Raw genomic sequence first — 14289 nt, 5'->3', positions numbered from 1 at the left:
CTTACCCATGTACCTCAGAAATTCTACTGAGCTCCTTTCCTTCAGGAAGGGGCTTAAAACCTGGCTTTTCTCTGAATAGTTGTGTCATCTTTGGTAACCATTTTGGCAGTGCTCAGCGCCAGGACACCCTTGGGTAACAGTTGCGCTCTAGTAGCTTTACTATCGTAACATAACATAACATCTGCATTCATCTGCATGCTGATGGTCTTCCTGGGCCGGGAGAGGGCGCTCACACTTTGAACTTGTATAGGCTACGTCTTGACCTCACACAAAGGGATGGTTAACCCCCTACTGAAGTTTGGAGCCAGAGCTGGGTGGAAAGTGGTTTATTGTACACTTGAAAGGGTTCATTTAAAGTAACCCCTAGTTCAAAGACATTGTGTTGTATATTTACAGAGACTCTGACCCCATGTTTTCAGCGCACCTTTTGATCTGGAGCTGGACCTCTGTGCTTCTAAAGTGACTCATCTGGACTGCCCTTCAGCTGTTGCCCTGCTTTCTGCTAATTGCTAGGTGGCCTAAAGGGCTTTACATGTAGTTGGAGCTCCAGCCGGTAATGTCAGGTGTCTTTAAATGGGCGCGATTACTAGCGTTCACAAAGCACAGAGCTGTGTTCGGGCAGGTTTGCCTCCCGTTCGATTGCTTTTATGAATGTTTCAGTCTATCAGAGAGTTGAGTGTTGAGTGTACATACCACTCCAGTGGACCCATGTAATGATACAAACATACCATACCTGCCAGAATAAGTCATTGAGATACTGCAGTGCCAATAGTAGGCTGCGAGTGGTTTGGCATTAATGAAATAGTTGAGTGGTACAGTGCAAGGCAGGGGACATTACTTAGTTTTTGTTCAAGGGATGAACTAGCGATTCTTCTTGGGTAGTCCCCCATGGGTGTTGGCCGGTGGGGGAAGAATGTGCTAGACAGAATGAAGCAGGTGCGGCCGATATGGCACAATGCTCCCCTTACTCGAGGCAGATCACACGGTTAATGGTCATTAGGATCAGAAGGACCCACTATCTTGAGTGTACTGTGACTTTATGTGTGTGGCAACAATGTCTTGACACTGGAACCCACCCAAACAGGAGCATTGGGTGGAGAGAGAGAGTACCAGTCAACAGCGGGCTGCAGAAATCACTGTGAGACTCCTCCCAACATTTGGCAGAAATGCAAATGAAAAATCAGTATCTTCTTGTCCGTGTGGCGCTCCTCCCGGTGGTGAGAGAGCTACATTCGGGAAAAGCATCTCTGCAGGGCATCGCCAATAAAGTTCACAACCTCTGAGGTCCAAATGACAGTGTGTATCTGCCCTAAATATAGAGCACTGGGATGGGCTCTCGGGAGCTCAGCCAGGAGCAGCCATCCTGAGCAGACGCTAGCTGTGCCACCCTCACCCCAGACTGATGGTTTTCAAATTAGGCCCTTAGAAAACATGTCCATGACATTTTACAGTACATGGATTTGATAAATATTTTATTTTGAATTTCAGAGATACTTCTTAACTATCATTTATGTTACCTAGGACGTCTGAAAAGTGTGAATACTAACTATGCTGTTATTCTCAGTGCCTACACAAGTAGTTCAAACATTCTTCTCAAGCAAAGACACTTTATGGTCTAAGGGAGTTTAGCAAACACCTGAATCACCACATAATCCCCACGTATCAATATGCCACCTGCTTCACTCACTGGACCTGGCCTTTACAGAGCCTTGCTTACACCAGACAGGGACATTATATTTCACTGCTGGGAGAATTAACATCAACTGTTCTCTTTGATAGGGCATCAATGGGTTGTCTTTAGTTTTTGTCTGATGATTCAAAGATAAATGGCCTTCTCTCTTCACTGCTCCATGAATGCTACGGCATTTTAGTCCTCGCTTGTCCCATTTCAATACACACAGCATTACAGCATCTCAGGATTTTCATGCCCTGATTTTACTTAATCCGGCTTTACAGCTACAAATCTTGTTCTATCTAGAGTCTCTACTGATTGTGACCACAGATGTCAGTGCCTTTGATTTGAATATGACTCAGAGCATTTTAGCAGTTCACATGTCTCTAAGACACTGTCAATCCTTCCTCCAGCGCTATCATATTCTCGTATCATCTGTGCCTTTGATGTATCAAAATCCAAGACGAAAAACTGCTCCAAAGGAGGAAACCGTCGGAAAACAAAGCAATGTATCAGTTCTGGAGTCTGTGGGGAATGGATAAGTCAGTTCTGCTGCACACAAGAGAAGTGCTGCATAGATTTTGGACTGCGGGGAGAGGCGATGCATCAGTTTTTGAAGGAGACTCCTTTCTGGGGGCAATGCACTGGAAACTTTGGCGAACAGTTGCGATGTGTGGAAATCCGGATGTGTTTGTGGTCAATGCAATGGTGGCAAACAGGTGCTGAGCCGATTCTTGTAGTCGAGGATTGTTGATGCGTAGATTCTTTCAACCGCACAGCAGGGCCTGCATTAAAGTCAGCTCAGTGGTCTCAGGCATTGGAGGCATGGTACACTGGACTTGGGCTGCGGCAGTTCTTCGGGCCATGGCAGGCATTGAGTTAATTTCTTTAGCTGCACGGGGGTGCATGGAACTCTCCCCCACATGGCGGTGCGGCTTCAAAAACATAGGTGCTCGAAGGGCGATGCATTGATTTTGCAGTCTTTTGCAGCATTAAAAACCTCCAATGGTGCAGAACTGGAATTGGCACCAATTGGCTGGCAAAGCCTTTGATGGCCCTGAGACTTCCAACAGCAGTCAAACACACACTAGCCCTTGAAGAACCTTTAAGAAGCAAGATTTAAAAGCAAAGTCCAATTATTTTGCTGTCTACAGACAGAAGCAGCAGCTGTAGGCTAACCCAGCAAAGCAATACACAGCAAATGGGCAGTACTCCTTCTGAAAGCTCTTCAGCTCTTCTACTTGTCCTTAACTCAGAAGTGTTCTACAAATGTGAGGTTACAGGTCCAGTGCTTATTCCCTACTGCCCTTTGAAATAGGCCTACTTCAAAGAAAAGTCTTAGTTGTCCACAAGATCCTGCCTAGCCCTGCCTTGGCTTCAGACACACTAAGGGGGGGAGGACACAGCATTGTGAGACGCCAAAAACAACCATATTCAGGTGTCAGTAACAATTCCTCCCACTTCTCTAGCTCAGGAAAGTCAATCAGCCTAGCGATGGGCCATCAGGATATGCTGGGCACACCTCAGCTCCCTTTGTGTGACTTTCTAGAGTGAATGCACAAACAACCCAGCTGTCAGTCTAAACCAGACTTTGATTCCACAGACAGGCCGAGGCATATGAAGGCAAAGCAAGAAAATGCCCACTTTCTTAAGTGGGATTTTCAAACACACAATTTTAAAACCACCTTTCCTAAAAGATGTGTTTTTTAAATCATTAGCACTGAGAGCCCATACTCCAAACCTCTAGCTCTTCCCAATTGAAAGTGACACTGGTAAAATGTTACATGGCAGCTCCAATAATAACGGAGAGCTAGTCTCAGAGAGCTAGTCCATGCAATAGTAAAACAACGAAATTGGCAGTGTTTCCCTATCAGGACATGTAAAACACACCAGTAAATGTCCTACCTTTCACATACACTGCACCCTGTCCATTGTGGTACCTTGGGCTTGCCTTACATGTAGTAAAAGGGAAGTTTGGGCCTAGCAAGTGGGTGCACTTGCGAGGACCACATGGCAGTAGAAACTGCACTCAGAGTCACAGCAATGGCAGGTCACAGACATGTTTACAGGGCTACACATGTGGGTGGCACAACCAGTGTGGGTGGCCCACTAGTATCATTTGATCAGTAAATCAAATATGCTAATCTTGGATTGCCAATCCTAATTCCATTTTACACAGGGAGCATGTTAGACCTGACATCATTGGCTTGAGTCTCTCCTCCATTTTTTCTGTTTGCCTCCACTGTTTTACAATGTTTTGCTGGATAATGCTTTGGGCGCCGTGCCACTGATGATCAGTGCCACAGCGCAAGTGCTCCCTATGTAAATTGATGTATCAATTGTATTCCATGTTTGGCTTATTTGGTTTACTGTCAGTCCCTAGTTTAGTGCACCAGGAGTGCCCAGGCTTGTAAATACAAATGCCGCTCGTGGGCTTGCAGCACGTGTTGTGCCACCCACAAGAGCGGCCTCGTAAAAGAATGTCTACGGGTCGGTCATTGCGAGACCCACGTGCAGTCCAGTACTGTCACGCGGGCTGCGCAAGTATACCTACTTGCCAGCCCCTCAAACCTTCCCTTAACTTCATGTTAGTCACCCCTATGGTAGGTCCACGGGCAGGGTGCGTTGTAAGTATAAGGTAGGACATGCCTGACCAAGTTGGCATGTCCTGATAGTGAACAACAGCCATCTTCGTTCTTCACTATTGCGAGGTAACCTGCTCTCCATAAGTTAGAATGGGCCGCCGGGATTATTAATGCTATGATCCTAGTTGGCTCGGGGAGCATGGTGCAATGTCGAGTTTGGTATCCCGGAACTCGGGGTTTAATTACGCATCCGTTGGTGTGGATGGTTTTTGGACTCTGGGTTTGAAAATAGCACTTTTAGAAAGTGTCTATTTTCTTGTCTAACCATTTCTGGTTTCTGCTGGTCTTGCGTGTGTGTGACAGGAGCTGGGTGGCTCCAGAGGTCTGGATGAGTCAGTGTGGGATGAGTGGGACATTTGCGTTGAGAGTAGGGGGAGAGTAGTTGCTGATAGCCTGCCCTGCCTGATAAAATGCTGGCTCCACCTCCTGCCAAGCGGCTGATGGCTCTGTGCCTGCCATGGACGATCCTAGCCCCACCTACTACCAGGAGGCCGATAGCTCTGCTCCTGCCAGTGACAATGCTGGCTCCACCTCCTGCTGGGCGTCTGAGGACCCAGCCCTGCTCAGTGAATAGGCCAGGTGCTTCTGCCTGGCTCCACCCACAACAGACCCAGGGGTTGGGAAATTCCTCTGCATGGACAAAGGGATCAAAGCCGAAAAGGGGTATAAGAGAAGGACCCCTGAAATAAGAAATCAGATCACTTCTGACAAGGATCCCTGTAACCAAGGACAAGAGGCCTGCTGATCTAAGGACTTGCCTACCCCTTCTGCCAGTGTGCTGTTTGCTGGGGGGAATCCTGCAGTGCTTCTTTATTTTTGCCAAGGAACCAGGAGAGAGGAACTGTGTGTGTACTCTCACGCTTGCTAAGAAAATCTCCATGGACTGGAAGAGTGCCAGTCTCCTGCTGAAGTCACAGGGCTAAAGGACTTCATCTGCTTAAAGTGATATTTGCTGGAACCTGTGAATCCAGCACCTCTGAAAGAACCAGCAATCTCGACGCCGACGGATGTCGCCGAATCCAGCTCGACATAGTGAGTAACGGCTCCAGTGTCCCGCTTCTTCGACGCCGGCTGCCGGGCCCGATCGACGCCAGCAGCAACGCCAGTGAGTAGTGAGTTCGGCTCCAGCTCCAAGGGACCTCGTGTCTGCACCGCTGCTGATCGCATCGCCCTCGTGCCCTCTCGACGCCGTGAGCGCTGCTCACACTTGCAACAGAATCATCGACATCGACGACTACTGAGGCCTGATCGACACCGAAGATGCGACGCCGGATTGCTCGACGCCGCTGATCATCGTGTGCTTCATTTTCCAAGGTACTGTGTTGTTGGGGGTCCGTGTGACTCCGGGCTCGACGTAGCGCTCCTCGCGGTCGACGCCGAACCTTTGGATTAACTTTGCCTCGACGTCGTGTAGCTCCCATGTGGGTTACCTTGTTGCTAAGAACTGTGTTTCCAAGAAGAAGAATTGCTTTGATACGAAAAGACTTTGTCCTAAAGAAGCATCCGCATTTGAACTTTTATTTTCCCTTCCTAAAGTATTTATTAAGATTGTGTATATTTTTGTCGTTATTTGGTCTTGTGCTAAGCCTTATATAAAAATCCTTATTTTTATAATACTACTGTGTCGTGTTCATTTGTAGTGTATTCACTTTATTACTGTATGTGGTCATAAATGCTTAACTCACAGCCTCTGAGATAAGCCTGTTCTGCTCTGCCAAGCTACCAAGGGGGTGAGCAGGGGTTATCAAAGGGTGTGATCCCCTTGCCCTGACTAGAAAAGGTGTGTCCCTATTTGTCAGAAGTGTATACCTCTGCCAACTAGAGACAGCTGGTTCTAACAGAGCATTTGCAATTTAGCACTGATCAGCAGTGGTAAAGTGTCCAGAGTACACAAACCAGCAAAAACGAAGTCCAGCACACAATAAAAAATACACAAGTTAGAGGCAAAAAGGCAGGGAAAACCACACCAAGAATGCCAGGTCGAACAATAATAATCTCAAATATTGCACTAATAAACTGGGACATGTAACTTAAAACCCTTATTTTAACATCCAAAACCACACAGAATAAGAAAATAAAAACAGTTATGCATAATCAGCAAAAGCATGATAAATGGTTCTTTCTAGTGCTTCATTGAGTTTCTGACATTTTAAGACTACAAAGCTATTTCTAAATGCTATGCTAAATAGCAGCTTTAGAAAGCATTAAACAGTAAACCAGCCTTTCAAGATTCTAAAGATGGATCATACACCATACCTTTGAATACCTATCTCCAGTTATTCTTTATCGGATTTCTGCAGAGGAAACAAAATATATGCTCTGGGTGAAGAAAAGCTTCTGCACAGCTTTTGAAACAAACAGTCTGACTGTGATTAGCTGGCTCTGCAATCTGATGTAATTTCTGGCATAAATCTTGTTTGAAGAGCTCTCTTAATGAAGGTTCACATCAAATTCTGGGGTTTCTGTAGTGTTTGATCACTGTTTTCATCTCATATTTCCACAGCAAAACATGATTTGGAGACATTAAGACTTCTGCAAGACTAAACCTATGTTTATAGTGTATCATCATCATGTTTATTCGATCAATAACATGGTCATACACACACGTAAAAACACAAAACATACAATGATTCATTAACCCTTTCGATGCTGATGACGAGCTCAGCTCGTCATGATGCACAGTTGAGCTGTGCTGATGACGAGCTGAGCTCATCATGATTACAGCAGAAGAGTAATTTCCAGCACAGGGGGGGAAAACACCTAGCAGCCAAGGTGTTAATAATAAAAGCATGCAAAAGTAAAAGTGGCATCATCTTCATAGTCCTGTTCATCATTTAAAAGTGGTGTTAGGCGATTATAACTTAAATAACATAATTTAAAATTATTTTAAAACCTAAAATAAACATTAATGAAATGCATCAGTATTAGTAAAACAATCCAAAAGAGTCAATATACAATGCAGTCCGTGAATGACCTTGGTGCATACTTTCCCTACATATTCCAGAGTCCTGCTCCATAATATTATTTTACCAATTTAGACCTCTGCCACCAGGCATCGAGCAGATAGCTAGACAGTGTGAAGACAAGCCACCTTGTCGTATCTGATCTGAATACACGTAGATCATCTGAGGGATGTGAGAACGGCAGCAACCGACAGGCCGGAATAATCCATGTTTTTTTCAGGGAGGCATAGACAGGACAGAAGAAGACAACATGTTCAGTAGTTTCTGGGGTAGTGCTACAGGACAGTAGCATTCGCCCAACTGCTTTACATGACATTCAGTGGGAGAACCCCAATCCTAAATTGTATGTAAAGTGATTGTGCCTGAGGGGGTTCAACATCATCCAAGTAAAAATCAAGCTTAAAACAACTTTTTCCACGTAAGAATCTGGTGGTTAAAGTGCCAAGTGACCTAGTATCAGTGCAAGAAGAATCAATAACATTCCAGTACCTTTTTTTAAACTGGGGAACCGCATTTTTGTAATTGACTTTGAATCCCACATGGTCTCCAGCCCCCAAAAACACTCCTTAACCTTTTCAAACCAAACAAGATGCCCTGACTTTCTTTGAAGAATTAATAATTCCTCTACAGCGTCCTTCACTGGAATCTGGGTATTACTAATCCAGAGTCTTATCCAAAACATAAGCACCATGATTACAGCGAAATGGGTAATAGACCTTAGTCCAACATCAAGGCGTAAAAGTGATAAAGGTGTGTTCACTGGAAGATTAAGGATCGATCTTAAAAATGTATTTTTCGTGACCTCTTGCTGATATAGATGGCCCAGCCCCCACAACTAGGCACCATAGAGGGCAACTCCCAACCCTTTGGCCCGATGCATTTCTAAAGTGGGAGAAATAGGGCAGAAGGCTGAACGTTTAACTCTCTTAACTATCACACAGTCCACATGCTGGAGTGTCAGCAGGCTCTTCTGGATTTGGGGAGTCCATACCATATTATGGCTAATTCTCATACCCAAATAATCAAACATCTTGACCTGTTCTAAGAGTTGGTCACCCAACCTCACTTTTGCCTTGGTGGATTTATAGGGATTAGAAACCATAAACTTTGTTTTTGAGCAGTTTATTTAAAGGCCCAGGTCTTTGCATGCTGTTACAAAGTTAGTTAACACGTTCTGGATACCCATTGGGGTTTTAGAAATAAGCAGCATGCCATCTGCGATTAACAGAGAGAGTATCAGTTTGCCTGCTAGTTTTGGTGGGTCACTGCCACAGTCATAAAGATTAATTATGCGCCCGTTCATGTACAAGGTACACAGGGTGGAGGCCAGCACACAACCCTGGCACACCCCCTTGGAAACCAGTATATTATTGGTTAGACTGCCATCGGAGTTCCACCTGACTTTGGCATAATTATCTTGATGTGAGCGGATCAAATGTTGGAGCAGCCCCCAGGGGATTTCAAGGTCCTCAAGGGCAGCCCAGAGCTTGGTGTGATCTATGGAATCTAATGCTGTTTTAAGGTCGACATACAGATGGCCCCTCTTGATCTTAACTTCCTTCCAAATGAGCAGAAGGAATCAGAACACCTGATCTAAGGTGCTTGTGGAGGCCCTAAAACCAGCCTGCAAGTGAGAGAGTATGCTGTTTTCCTCTTTCCAGCTGTGGAGGTGTGACAAGATCACTGTACTGAAGCCTTTCTAGGATGCATCTATAAGGCTCATGGGCCTGTAATTCGTGGGGTCTCCTTTATCCTCTTTTTTAAATCTGGGGATTATTTTGGCACCCTTCCAGATTGCAGGGATGTCCCTCCTCGTGTGATGGAATTAAAGACTGTATGAAACAAAGGGCCCATATGTTAGGCTCAGATTTGTACAGATAGTCTATCTAACCCTGGAGCTGTCACTTTCTGAAGGAAACTACCGCATTCACAGTTTCCTCTAAGGAAATTCTTCCACTACAAGCTATGAGTTATAATCCCCAGTGAACTCTGTTGCCTCCTCCACAGGCTCACGTCCTTTCCAGAATATACTTCCTGGAAGTAATCTTCCCAGACATGTGGCTGTATATAAAGGTCACCTTCACTGATCAGCTGGATTTGCCCTTTAGCGAGAAGGTGCCAGAATAACTGACAATCCTTCAGTCTGGATGCCTCAACTAATATACGCATATTCTCTACCCCGAGCTCATTTTCGCCTCATCCTGGATTCTCTTGTAGAATCTTCTTCTGTTTGTAATATCAAACCTTATCTCTTTTCTTGCTGCCATGATTATCTCAATTCTGGCTTGTCTACATTCCTCATTGTACCATGGAGCAGTGTTTCGTTTGATCATGTTTGAACTACACTGTCTGCTGAAGTAGGGCTTTATGCTGTACGTTAAATGTTGAAAGCTAATCATAATTCATTGTTTATATTAGAATTACCCAATATCATAAGTGCCTGAGTCGCCTCTTTATAAATGTGAGAGAGTAGCTTCCAATCAGTATTTACCTGGGGCCATTTGATTCTCCTATTGTTATTAGTAGTGACTCCGGGAGCCGTCGCCAGAATAGCCTGAGAGTACAGAATAGGAAGGCCAGATAACCTCAGAAACAAAGCATTATGATCACTACCCTCACGATTTAGGATAATCATGTCATTGACTTGTAGCCAAAAGTCAAGGTCGGTCTACCATAATAAAGTCAATCATACTTTAACGTTCTGCCTTTTAAATGTAAAATTTACCTCAGCGTCTGAGGGTGTCGCCCATTGCAAGGACGCACCCCAAAAGCAAGGGTGAACGATAGTACTTGTTATTTGATCTTGGTATAGGTGGAAGAGGAAGTTAGAGGTGTTAAAAGGCTCCAGGTACCAGCACTTAACAGATGTATTATTTCCTGTATATAATCTATGGGCTCATATGTTGTATTAAAGTCACCGGCTACAATAAAATAATTCTCTTTTCTTGAAATATCAAGGAAGTTTGAGAGCACTGTTATAGTGTCTGAGGGCTTGTGGCGGCTACTAAACCAATTGTATATGTTAATTAATCTGACGTGGGTATTCCCTTTAAGCGATATCAAATCTAAGTCAAGGATCTCCTGTGAACCTATGTCCGCCGTCAACCCAATGTGGTCTTAACCCAATTCAGAAAGCCATCAGCAGGTCTACCTGCTGTTGAATGTCTATCTTCAATACTGAACGTGGTATACCCCACCCTATGTGTTTGTTCTGTTGCCCAGGTTTCTTGCGGAAGATATATATGGCTGCTGTCGACTAACTTGCCCCACTACGGGTCATTTAGGTTGGACCTTTTTCCCAGTAAAATTACACAATATAATGTTAAATTGCTGGTCATCATTAAAGATTTCCTGTAGCGGTTGTCCTATTATAGCGTTTTCTCTCATAAAGCCTTGGGTAGGTACATGGCGGTCAAGTAAACCAACTGAGGTTGGATTCTCTGCGCCATTTAGGATGTTGTTTGTTGTATCCGCCAAGGGACTAGCCGGAGCAATGTCAGGGGCCATCGTCAGTTTAACAATCCTTAGCATTAGTCAGTCTGGGTTGTCCAGCTCTTTGAGTGCTTGATATCTATTACTAGTATCAAGGGATAATTGCTCCTTGCTCATCTGCAAAATCTGGGCTGTATTTGATGAATTAATTTGACCAGTGGGTTTCAGATGTCTGTAAAATAAGCCCAGCTGCATAATGCCTATCCCATGATCACAACCCCACCCAGTTGATTTCCTCGTGCTTCTGAGCAATTTTCCTGCAAGGGCTGGGGATCAACAGGTTAGCGCTATGCAGTCCCCATGGATAGCCTTGAACAGGGACCAACCCATCTCACTCTTCTTACAAACAAAATGTTGTGGTAACTGTGTTTTGAGCTAGCCAGTGACATACTTTATTTTTCAATTGGCTTGTGGTTTCTTTTAAGTTGTCCCTAGAGCAAGGGGACATTAGTTAAAATCACGACATATGGACAGCATTCTGGTGGAAGATCCAAATTCAACTCATTTAGAACATTGTACGTGTCAGCAATAATATCTGTTGGTGAAAGAGGCTGCCTAGTTGGTTAGTTTCCATTTACATTGTGTAAAGAGTTGTGAGCATTAGGTCTTAGGTTATTATCAGTACGCCCACCCCCAATTATATGGTTGACTGGCTTCAATGCTCTATCTTTAGACAGGTCTTTCCCCGGGTCGTGGCCTTTTTTTTAGAGGTAACCACAGGAGAATGTAAATGTAAATGTAAATGTGTTTGTATTTATATAGCTCCTTCTACCCAGAGGTCTCGTAGCGCTGTATTCATATTGCTGTGGAACCCTTCCTGGCTTTCCTGTGAGATTTCCACTCCTGGGCACCCCCAAGGTGAAGCCAGGCATCAAAGCGATGCTGGGGCCGTTGTGGAGATTAAGCAAGCTATTGCCCAGAGTCACAGAGTGGGACCCATGATTAGACTAGGCACTGAGGCGAGAATTATCTGGTCTGGGGAGATTGAGTCCAAGAGCCGCTGAGGCAGGAATTGAACAGTGGTCCCAGGCCAGAACTCTGCATCAGGGTCTGCCGCTCTAACCATTGAGCCACGCTTCTCCATTCTCGCATTGAGAAGGTTGTATGGATTTGGTACAGTGGCTTCCTGCCCTGTTGTAATCTCTCACAGATTCTTGTACCCCTCCCCCAGAAGCAGGGTGTTCAGATCCTATGAGATCGGCTTTTCCTGCCCCTGCGATAGAATTTTGGATATTTCCCACATTGGGCTAGAGTTTTCAAGTCTTTTTAATATTGGAGAAAGATTTTTTGCTAATACAACATCAAAACAGTTCATTAAGGTCTCTATGCCTTGAAAAGATAGAACTGTGGAGTCTGGGTAACATAGAATACGAATCTGCAGTTGCCAGTGCTGAATGGGTGCTGTTAGTCCCCCCCATGTGCTAACTCCTGGGATATTTCCTTTAACCTGATTTTTGCTCCCAGTGAAGGCTTCAGATGCATTGATTTTTTTTTCTTTTGACTGGAGGTCCAGACGTCAGAGAGGCTAGATGTTGGGGAGGGGACCTTACAGGGGAGGATAATTAATTATAGTTTGTACACAAGCAGAATTTCCCGATTCAATGTCCCAAAAACCCCACTGGATCATGGGAATCAAACGGTCTATTTGAGGACATAACTTCTTTCAGGGTTACCATCATACAGGATTTAATATCCAGTTGTAGGAATTTTATAAGTGATTGGTTGACTGGGGCAGGTGAACTTGCCATAGCATCATCAGATTCCATGTCAGACATGGCGATTCTCAAATGCTGAGTAGAAGTCTTAAGAAGTATAAGAATAAATCTGATTAAAATTAATGTGAGGTAATGTTGTAGTCAATTAATATTAATATAATAAACTAAAATTATATACTTTAAAAAAAAAAAAATTAAGGAATGGGCTAGAAAAGGGTACGTAGTAGAGTGTACTTAAAATAAGGTTGACAGATTTACATTTACAATTACATTTACAGATGGTAATAGTTAAACAAGCTAGTAATCTTAGTAAGACTTGTTGGTAAACATGTATCTCTCACTCCATTTTTTAAAAAAAAGTTTTAATTACAGAGATATTACGCCTTACAAGGGTAAACCGAAGAGATATTAAGGTTTAAAAGGGGCAAACGAGAGATATTAGTCAAGCGAGAAGAGAAAGGATCTCCGGCTGCGGTTGAAGGCGATATAACTGTCAAGTTGACAAATCGCTCAAGCTCAGCCGCAGCAGGAGTTTAGAGGAAAGACGCTTGGGGGACGAGGTACGCAACGTGGGTGTTGCTAAGGCTCGTTCCTCAAAATTAATGCGTCCGTTCCTCCAGACTGCGACGCGGTAGCGGGCATAAGAGGTGAACATGCTTGCCAGTTAAAATGCCATGAAGAAAAACTCGTCCCGTTATTGAAGTGGGAAAAGGGTGTCCGTGAAAAGGGTGTCTTTGAAGGGTTGAGGTACGAGTTGGACATTACACCATTAAGACAATATTGGGGGGGTTCAAAGGAGACAACCATAAATTGGAAGTCGTTTGGGAGGGGTGGGAGGGGGGAAGCCAGTGCCACCACGAAAGGAGAGGGGAGACAGCAGAGCAGCAGAGTAGCCAATGAAAATATATGTTTAAAGATAAGCAAGATAATATATATCAGTGATTGAAAACAAATTAAATGAGGCAAACTTATAAGCTTAAGGCCCAAAAAAAAGGAAAATCATAGAGAAGTAATAGTAGTGACTTATCTGTTAGCGAGCCACTTTTAAAAGAGGCTGATTGTCTCCTGGATACCTCCTTTATCCTGTGTTATGAAGACTCTAGAGTTTTATCCTTTGTGATGTAGTGCGGCTGTTGTGAGTTGCTATTAAAGGATAATGCATAATGTAGCCTTCGGTCTTGTAATTACATTTCATGATTCAATGTCCCCAAAACCCCACTGGGGGTTAGATCCGGGTTCAGAGCAATAAATGCTCAACCCTCCACAGACAAACATTGTTCTACTACTGAGATTTCCTTGTCTAGGGCTTTGGCGGCCCGTGTTAGTAAACAGTCAAGGTAGAGTTCTGGAGGCCCTTGAATGTCCCCTCCCTATCTCCTTATTGTTTACATTTAGCCATTTGTAGACGGGTCACAATTTTAAGCCAATGATAAAAAAGCTATTTAAGAACAGACTTACTAGACAGGAATCTGAAGGTCCTAGTAAGGTTGGATCACAACACCAGATATCTCAAAGTCAAAAAAGAGAGAACCAAGAGGGTAGGCCCAGCCCAGTCTCCCCTGGGCTCCTCCAGGTGTAGAGGGGCCTGCCTTTGGCCCAGACTTTGCGCAGGCACCTCCCAAGCTGTGGGGGCCCAACAATGATTTTCAGCCCCTTCTGGTGCGTCGCGTTGGTGGCGTGCTGCCGCAGTGGTGCTTGGGGGCTGCATTCCCCTTATCTGTGGGTGGCAGCAGCGGCAGACAGAACACGGGCTCCCACGCAGTGGGGCCCTACGATGTTTTTAAGTGCCTCCTGGTGTGTTG

At 44.5% G+C, this 14289-nt stretch overlaps 1 protein-coding gene across 1 annotated transcript in view; it reads left to right on the top strand.

The window, feature by feature from the left end:
• LOC147716912 (acid-sensing ion channel 2-like) overlaps window positions 1–14289 on the top strand; it is a 1907803-nt gene that overhangs the window by 333925 nt on the left and 1559589 nt on the right. The window lies entirely within an intron of this gene.

The sequence above is a fragment of the Lissotriton vulgaris genome, chromosome 5 (assembly GCF_964263255.1).
Source record: "Lissotriton vulgaris chromosome 5, aLisVul1.2, whole genome shotgun sequence".
Lineage (NCBI taxonomy): Eukaryota > Metazoa > Chordata > Amphibia > Caudata > Salamandridae > Lissotriton > Lissotriton vulgaris.
The sequence above is the reverse complement of the archived record's forward strand: the minus strand, read 5'-3'. Positions and strand labels throughout refer to the sequence as shown.